The sequence below is a fragment of the Dipodomys spectabilis genome, unplaced genomic scaffold, assembly GCF_019054845.1.
Source record: "Dipodomys spectabilis isolate Male_0828 unplaced genomic scaffold, ASM1905484v1 ptg000095l, whole genome shotgun sequence".
NCBI lineage: Eukaryota > Metazoa > Chordata > Mammalia > Rodentia > Heteromyidae > Dipodomys > Dipodomys spectabilis.
The window spans coordinates 43629928-43639668 of record NW_024870772.1 but is presented as its reverse complement, the minus strand read 5'-3'; the positions used below and the strand labels follow the sequence as shown (position 1 = coordinate 43639668).

General features: G+C 40.7%; 1 pseudogene; it reads right to left on the bottom strand.

The window, feature by feature from the left end:
- Window positions 1-918: 918 nt before the first annotated feature.
- On the bottom strand, window positions 919-4285 carry LOC122112822 (annotated as a pseudogene).
- Between the last annotated feature and the right edge of the window lie 5456 nt (window positions 4286-9741).

Genomic DNA, 9741 nt, shown 5'->3' with positions numbered 1-9741 from the left:
CCACCTTGGGACACAGCTCAGAGGCTGACTATGACCTGTGGAAAGACAGGAATGGTGCCTAATTGTCTTGTATAAGGAGAACTTTTCAGGAACCTGGCTCTAGTCTGCATTTGTGTGGGGCCACCTATGAGCATATAGTGAGGTGGGGGAGGGGAGCTCTCTCCATTCACTTAGTGGTCAGGGTTTATTCACAACACATAGCTGGGAGGGTTGGGAAGTGTGCTTCAGCACTATTCTCATGGCACTAGGACAATTCTGTGGAATTCTGCAGTAGGGATAGATCAGGGTGTGGGAGCAAACATAAGGGATAGATCCCAGAGGTCTGTGGGAGAAAATACAGTCCAAGGGAGTCAAAAACTCACTGACACTAGGACATGCATTTACACTGTACAATATGGTTCGAATGAGCATCGGGAGCAGATCCCTCATTTTTTTTTCCTTAAAGGTTTATAAGACTACCTACCACCCACATGGTTAAATTTCATTTTGTGCATCAAAAATTATTTTACCCCACTTTGATAGAGGACGTAGAGATCCTACTGTGACTTCTTGCCATCACTTTCTCCCTTCTTCCATTACCACACACACAACTGTGTCTAAACCTCTCTCCCCAGTCTACCACACCAAGGCTCTTCCAATTCTTCCCAGATGCCCTTCCTCTGCCTCATGTTAAGGTAAGCAGTGTCTGACTCATGTTAAGGAGAAAACTTTAAAAGAAGGAAAAATATTCTCTTTTTTTGGCAGTACTAGGGCTTAGCCTCAGGGTTTTGTGCTTGCTAGACAGATGCTCTACCACCTGAAACGTGTCCCAGCCCTTTTAACTTTATTGGCTAAATAGGCTCTCACATTTTTTGTTATTGTAATATTAAATTTACAAACATCTCGCTGTCTTTAGTAATTCAAGCAATGGAACAGGTTTATTCTGACAAAGACAGCAATAGGCTAAAAACAAAACCAGCTCGCTGAATTTTCCTTGTTTACCTTTTGACTGAGAATGGAACTTGGTTCTCATTAATCCAGGGCAGCAGCCTCAGGGATCATTTCAACCAGCTCCTCAGTGATGACAGCTTGGTGGGTGTGGTTGAATGTCAGTCAGTTTATCTATCATTTCAGAAGCATTCTTGTGGGCATTGTCCATGGCTGTCATCCTGGCACTCTGCTCACTGGAGGTGGACTCCTTCAAGGAGTAGTAGATGATGCTGGCCGGGTTATACTCTTGGTAATTTTGCAGCACATCTGAGTCAATATTGTCATAGATGCCCATGCCCTCTGCACTTGCAATAGTATCAAGAGAAAAGATGGGGTTACTTCTGTCACATAGGAAATAACAGACCTGAATCAATTGAAGACGATAGAGCCTTCATCAAACTCATATCCAGAAGTTTAGTACTTCAAGGGCAACAACCAATGTATCTCCAAAAGTAGGGGGGCCTTCTTCCCATGTCTGAATGTCACCAGAAACTTGTCAGTCTCTGGAGAATGCCCTGGGTTTATCACCAACTCCAACAAGCTTGACCTCTTTTCCAGCTGCTGTGAGTGTAGCCACCTCAGTTGTTTTTTAACAGTTTAGCAACTGATGAGTGACTAGCACCACAGAGCCCTCAATCTGAGGACACACTAATAAGCAAGTGTTTCTTCTTATCTTTGGGTACCTTTATATCAGCTTTTTCATAGAGAGCCAAAGGTTCAATTCCATGTACTCCAGCCAGCTTCAGCTCCCTCTCCACATGGGCATATTTTGCTCCTGAGACCATTTTCACAGATTTAGTAATTTTTCTGAATGTTTTTGATTAACTTCAGTTGCCTGGTTATATCTTTCAAAGTCACCATATTTCAAACTTGAGTCCTTGCTGAATGGTTGGGCAGATAAAGGGTCTCACATTCTTGAGACCCTTGGTTCTCCTATTTATACTCTCCCCATAGCTGGGATGACAGGTGTGTGTCAAAATGTCCAGTTATTGATTGAGATGGAAGTCTGTCAAACTTTTTATCCAGGCTAGCCTCCAATCATGATCCTCCAGATCTCCATCTCCTTTGTAGGATTACAAGTATGAGTCACCACACTCTGCTTGTAGGAAATATTCGTATATTCATAATAACCTTGATTCTGACTTCAAAATGAAAACATAGGAGATTAGCCAGAGTCCTGCAGTCCTGAATTTGTGTGTGTGTGTGTGTGTGTGTGTGTGTGTGTGTGTGTGTGTGTGATATTTCTGAATATGGATGATGGTGAGAGACCCATTTGCACTGTATAAATTGGACTTAACAGGATAAAACGACTCTCAAGAGAAATTGTGAATTAATGTATAATTCAAAATGTGGTCAGGTCTATTCACACAGCTCCAGTTTTCACAAACTGGAAAACTCAATGAATAAATATATGTGATATCAATGAATCCAGGCTGAGGAGCTGAGACAAGGAGCTTAGAAACTTAAAACTTCTGTGCTTTGGATTTAGTTATTTTGCCAGTCCTGGGGCTTCAACTTAAAGCCTAGGCACTGTCCCCAAGCCTCTTTGAGCTCAAGACTAACACTCTACCATTTGAGCCACAGCACCATTTCTGGCTTTTTTCTGAGAAATTTATTGGAGATAGTCTCACAGACTTTCCTGCCTGGGCTGGCTTCAAACCATAATCCTTAGATCTCAGCCTCCTAAGAAGCTAGGGTTACAGGCATTAGCGACTAGTTCCCAGCTAAGGATCCATTTTCTTCAGTGAATTGAAAGCCAGCATTTGACAACAACTTCAACATGACCAGGGGCTCCCAATCATTACTTTATGCTTGCTATGAGAAACTTAAGGGAGTAAAGAAAAACCATCCTAAGAATGGGTTTGTTTTACTTCTTTTTCTTTTAGTGACATACTCTTTACTCTAACTGGACCATACAAATAACATGTGCTTTGTTTTGTTTATCACATTGTATTAGGAAAGAAAACTGGAACAGAGGTGCAGAACCAGGAAGGCAGTGTTTCTGTGAGACATGGTTGTCCCCTATTGACATGAAGTCAAGTCCCCAGTAGTTGTGGGTTCTCAAAATAGAGTCTCTGTGAAAGAGATCTTCTCCTTTTATTATTAAATGGGACACTTCCAATGAATATCAAATATCACTTTTATAATCAGAAATAAAATAGTGGGTTTTTCCCTTTTTTCTTCTTCAACTTCTGAACTCTTTAGGCACACAACATTGCTAAGCAAGAGATCTCATGGAGACAGAGACCTCCCTTAGAGGTCTGTGGAGTCCTCTCAGTACCATGGGGGATTCAAATGGTCATGACACCACGGGGAAGTATCACTGGGAGGTCATCTCCAAAGTGTCACCGCAGCAGTGACCTGCAGAAGTTCATCTGACTGGCATCCTGCCTGTCACAGACTGAACAGACTAAGCTTTCTGCCCCCAAACTTCTGTAGTGCTTGACATTTGACTAGGTAGGAAGTGGACTTGGGAAATAAATAATGGTGACAGAAAGAACAAGATTCTAGTAAAAAGTATTTCATTTCCACTTTATTAGTAGTAATGGAATGGAATGATGAATTTTCTGGTGACATTTTCAGATTTGTATACTATGTATTTGGACCATATTTACCCCACCCCCTGTCACCCTCTTTCCCCCACTTCCTCATCCCATAGCTCCTCTCTTCTCCCCCTAGTTGGCTCTCTCCTGCTGCCTTGTCTCTTTTCAATCATCTAGATTCCACAAATAAGAGAAAATATGATATCTGTCTTTGTGACTTTGGCTTACTTCACTTAATAGGGTGATCTCCAGTTTCATCCATTTTCCAAAAAAAATGCATAATTTTGTTCCTTATGGCTGAATAACATTATGGGCATATACCATGTTTTCGTTATTTGTTCATCAGTTGGTGGCATGTGGTTCCATGATTAGTGAGTAGTGTTTCTGTAAAAACAAGGATGTGTAGTTATCTTGATCTATTGTATGCTGACTTACATTCTTTAGGGTATATATACATTGGAGTAGTAGTTACATTTTTAGATTTGATTTCCACACTGATTTCCATAGTGGCTGCACTAATTTACATTCCCACCAACACTGTATAAAATCTTTTCCCCCACATCTTCACCAGCATTTATTGTTGTTTTCTTAATCTTCTTGGAAGATTTCCATTCTAGCAAAGAATACAGGCTAGAAACACACTGTCTTAAATTAGCAGAATTATCCAGATATGTAAAAATGATATATTTTAGTATTTTTATTCTATTAAGCATATGACCAGTAAGTTTCCTTCAAGGTAAAATCTATATCTTTCTTTTTAACTTTCCAGCTGTTCCCAAAGAGTTAGGACACCCCTATGCCAATGGCTTTTCCAAATGTGAATTCATTTCAAACTGAAGGAGTTATATCTGGGCAGAACTGCTACCAGTAGACTTCGATGCAAGTCTTAGTCACTTTCATATTGCTACCACACAATACCAGAGGCTTCCTACTTTATAGTTCTAGAAGTTCAAGAGCATGATGCTGATACCTACTTAGCTCTGAGGAAGATCACATAACTGATGGCATCAGTTTCAATGATGTGGTAAGATAGGATGCTAGTCAGATAGACAGACAGACAGACAGACAGATAGATGTAGCAACCCACTGAAAAAGAAACAACCCTGGAATTACTTTGACCCCTTCTAAGGGTCACAAACTCATCTCTCATCTCCTAATCACTTTCCCAGAGGCCTTGTTTTTTGAAGGTTCCACAGCCTCTCAGATCATCACACAGGGACCTTGTTGTCCACATGAACTTTCATAGGCAAATCATAGTAGGAAACTAAAATTCCATCAACTCTTATTCATCTTCAAAACAGCACAATAATCCTTCTTTGGTTGCATTTTAATTTCATATTATTACTCCTATGATATATCTCTTTTTTTTAATCAGTTGTGGGGTTTGAATTCAGGGCCTGGGTTCTGTCCCTGAGCCTCTTTATGCTCAAGGCTAGCTCACTACCACTTTGAGCCACAGTTCCACTTCTGGTTTGTGAGTAGTTAATTGGAAATAAGTCTCATGGACTTTCCTGCCCAGACTGGCTTCAAACCACGATCCTCAGATCTTAGTCTCTTGAGTAGTTAAGATCACAGGTATGACCCACTGGCACCCAGCTTACATATTCTTTAAAAAAATAATTTTAATACATTTTACTTTACCTGATACTGCTAAAATATCACTGTTTCAATGTGCAATTCATATAAAGTTGTGAATGAGGTATGTTAAGGTCTTTTTGTTTTTGTGTTCCAACCTGAATCTTTGGTATAGATGATATATTCTTTGCTTTTTCCAAAGTATCAATGTGTCTGCAGTTAGTTATATTCAAAGAGTGAGCATATGCCCATTCTAAGAGTACTTAGTGGTGAATTCCTGAGCACACAAGTTTCATGTGAGTGAGAAGTAGTTAATGTTTGGTGTTACAGTTGTACTGTATAAGGTTAGAACATGTTAAATTTAGCAGATAAAGGGATAAAGAGATAAAGGGAAGATAAAAAGAAGGCAATAATTAGTGCCAGGCTCCCTACTTGGAAAAACTATTGCTAGCATACATTCCTTCCAGGGCACTCTGTTATGATAGGCACTGACTTTTGGCAACGGGATACCTCAAGCCTAGAGGAATAGCAAAACAAATTTGTTTACTATTTGATTTCTGGAAAAAGTTTCTGAAAATAAGTTTGAAAACCCCTTTTCTAAGCTTGTGCCCATCCCAATTCTTGGGACTCTTTCTAAAGAGCATTCTGGAAGGTAGCTCCATGCTTTAGATGAAAGCAGGTTCCTGGGAGGCATTCTGCACTGGAGGCAGTGGCAGTTCATAGAAATCTCCAGGACAAGAGTAGAAGGAGCTGTTGTCAAACTCTGCACATGTGTCCTGAAGCCATTGAGCCTTCTAGACTCTTCCCCCAAGCTAACTTTCACCTAGGGGATGCTGGTTCCTCCACGCCTTTTCATTGAAGAGGCTGAGAAACATCTAAGCTAGAAGTAGTCACAAGATTGGTCCTTCTACAGGGCAATGATCTCCTGGGCAAGCATAGGAGAGTATTTAAACAAAAGAGGTGAAGGAAATACAGTCCTTACATCAGTGAAGGAATTTCCAAAACTTTTGTGTGGTCTGTGCCATATTTTCCCAATTTATTAGTGCTGTTCAAATATACCACTAGAATCAACTCAATGTGTGTGCATTGGAAATTCCAGCCCTTTCTCCAAAATACTCTGTCATCACTTCAGACACTGGCATTCTAATCAATGTCATATTCCAAAGAATAAAATGGCAGAAAAAGAGGAAGAAGAAAAACCTACTCCTCAAAAATACTAATCACCTCTAACCCCAAAATTCTCAACTGGAGTTCTTGCAAAGTTCCCACCATCCTCTGAGCTAAGTTACCCCAACTGGGGCTCAGCCTTCATGGCTGGGTGAGGACATTTTCAAATGTCACATTACTGGACATATGACTGTGGGCCTCTCTTCACCTGTCATTCTTCAACCTGTTCCAATCTGACCCCATCACTCTACCATTATTACTACTACAAAACAGCTTCTGCTGGGGCCACCAATGAGTCTAGTCCTTGACCTACTAGGTTTCTAAACAGATGGTGGCCCAATTGATCACACACACACACACACACACACACCCCCACACACACACACACCTTTCTCTTCCTTTGGTATCAGTGACATCCCTTCTCCTCACTGTCTTGTAATAGCTCTTTCCTCTTGGCCCATCCCCAACATTATTCAAGCTTTAGTCCTAAAAACTTCTACCCTCTACCCTTGGGTCATTTTCCTACCTGGATAGCCACTACTTTGCATAATACTAGAAGGCTATCCATGCTACAAAGAAAATAGCTCCCCTTTGAGTTGTACTGTGAATTATTGGTATGGTCATTGGGGTAACTCTACCCACCACTGTAGCTTTAATTACCACCTATATATTATCACCTGTGTTGTCTTGAAACTCAAGACCTCATATGTAGCTGACTACTTAGAATCCACTTGTCTGTCTCAAAGGCACTTCAAATAGCATACTCTACCTGGTCAAACCTGACCCTCCTTCCTCATTTCCAATATCTATGAATGTCACCAGCTCCATCCAGTTACACACTCTAGAAACCTGAAAGGAATCCTTGTCACTTTTCTCTCTGACTCTATCAATAAGTGATCTGTTCGTTGTCTTGGGGCATCTCTCTCCCTTCACTAAAATGTCATCCTTTGCAGTGCTAGAATTTCTCATTTGTCAATATAATTTCAGAGTTAGAAGAACATCTAGAACATAGCATTAGTTGACTGAAATGATCAAGTTTGATAATTTTCCTGTATGTCTCTTATATCACCTCCATCTGCATCTAGTAATGCTGTTTGTGTTGCTTCCTTGGTTTCCCTTCCGTATTTACTTAATGCTGGTTTATCTTTAAAATCTCAATCCCATGTCCTTAGAGAACTACCTCTGATGCCTTCGTAATGGGCCAGGCACCCTTTGGATGCAATATGGCTCTTTTACTTGACACTTCTTTCCCTATCTGCCCTGTACATTTTTATCTTCTGTCTAACCTCTATCTTAAAAATCATTCTCTCTTCCATTCCTGCAGATTTTTCTTTTTTTGTGTGTTGGTCTGGGACTTGAACTCAGGGCCTAAGCAGTGTCCCTAAGCTTTTATACTCAAGGCTGACACTCTACCATTTAAGCCACAACTCCACTTCTGTTTTTTTCTTGTTAACTAGAAATAAGAGTCTCATAGACTTTCTTCCTGGGCTGGCTTCAAACCATCATTCTCAGAACCTCAGCCTCTTGAGTAGCCAGGATTACAGGTGTGAGCCACTGGTGCCCAGTACCCACAGATTTCCCAATACACCAAAAAAGTACCCGATTCTAGGTATTAAATTGGGTTCTAAGACTAAATCCAATCTCAAATATTTCCAAAAAAATAGAAGCCACTGTCACCCCCAAAAATATATACCAGAATATTAGTATCTATTTTTTAAGGTGTTTAAATATTTTTAAATATAGAAAAGTAAGAGATAACAGAAGAGATGTGAATGACTCCAGCCACATGTGGTGGTCAGAGAGGTCTCACTGGCAGAATTTTAGTCTCACTTCCTTGTAGACTATTTTATATTCAAACCAGTCATGCAAGTCACTTTCATTTTCAATGTTTTCTTTAACTCAACTCTCCAGGCCAGCCTTAGGTAGTTTGAGTCTTAAGAACCTTCCCAACCTTCTCCATGACTCCCCTTTGCTACAAACACACAACACCTTCATACAATTTCATTCTCCTTTCATTTCTGTCTACTTTTCCCACTACAGCAAGTAACCCCAACTGGGGCTCAGCCTTCATGGCTGGGTGAGGACATTTTCAAATGTCATGCTACAGGATACATTGACTGTGGACATCTCCTCACCTCCCAGGCATTCTTCAACCTATTCCAATCTGGCCCTATTACTCTACCATTATTACTGCTACAAACCCAGCTTCTGCTGGGGCCATCAATGAGTCTAGTCCTCTACCTACTAGGTTCTAAACAGATGGTGGCCCAGTTGATCACACACACACACACACACACACACACACACACAAAGTGACCTGTCCCACCACCCCTGAAGGTGGATTTTAAAAGGGGCCTTTGAGAGAAATTGCTACCCTAAGAAATAATTCTCCATGTGAAAAGTGTATATTCATTATTTGTGGAACTCTGTGACCAAAGGTATGACATAACCAAATTGAGGATAGAATGTTTATCTATTTGGGTTCATAGTTTCAGAATGTTTGGTCTATGGTTGGCTGGACCACATGACTAGAGGTGGCAGAAGCTACTCACCTCATGGAGAACAGGAAGTAGACGACAAGACAGGGACACGGGGCAGGTATGACCTTCAAAAACCTGCCTCAAGTAACCTACTCTTCCTCCAGCTAGACCATATTTCCCCAAAATCCCACTACCAACTGGGAACCAATTCTTTGCCACATATGCCTATGGGAACATTTCACAGTGAAACGATAACAGAATGGGAGAACTGCTCCAAACTCTCGAATTCACACAACAGATGGAACTGGTCCTCCCTAGAAGTCAGACCAATACTGTCAAAGCAAGCATGTCTTCCTGAGTATGTGAGTTGTGTGTGCTACTTGGGTTGTTTCTCTTTCTAGCCAATATGAGAGTAACTTCACATGATCCTCACACATAACCTTCACAAAAGAACATTTATATTGCAAGGAAATCCTCATGGCACTTAGTTCATTGATGACATTTGCCTGAGATGCTCTCCTTTCTTTATGCTTTGGCCAACCACACTTCATTTGGCTTCAGTTCCAACATCATTTCTTCAGGAAAGCCTGTCTCTTCTCCTACCTTCTATTTTCATGGTAGCTTGTGGGATACTTACACACATGTAACTACTAGTTGATGTCTATCTCTCAAGAGATACAAAGATGCCTTGTGTTGAGTTGTATCCCCAGACCATAGTACAGTGCTTGGGACATAGAAATTCCATATATCAATATTCACTAAATGAAACTGCTATCCCTGTGCCCTCCACAAGCTTCTATTGAGTCAACCATCACTCCTTACTGAAATGTATGTGTTTTCATGCTTATCTACTTCCCTTCACAGTGAGTCAATTAAGAGTAACCATAAATTACTTATTTTTTAATTCCAAGAACCCATCACATCTCAATAATGATAAAAAAAAGGAAAGAGGAAGGAAGGAAGGAAGGAAGGAAAGGAAGGAAGGTTTCCTCACTGTATGACATTTC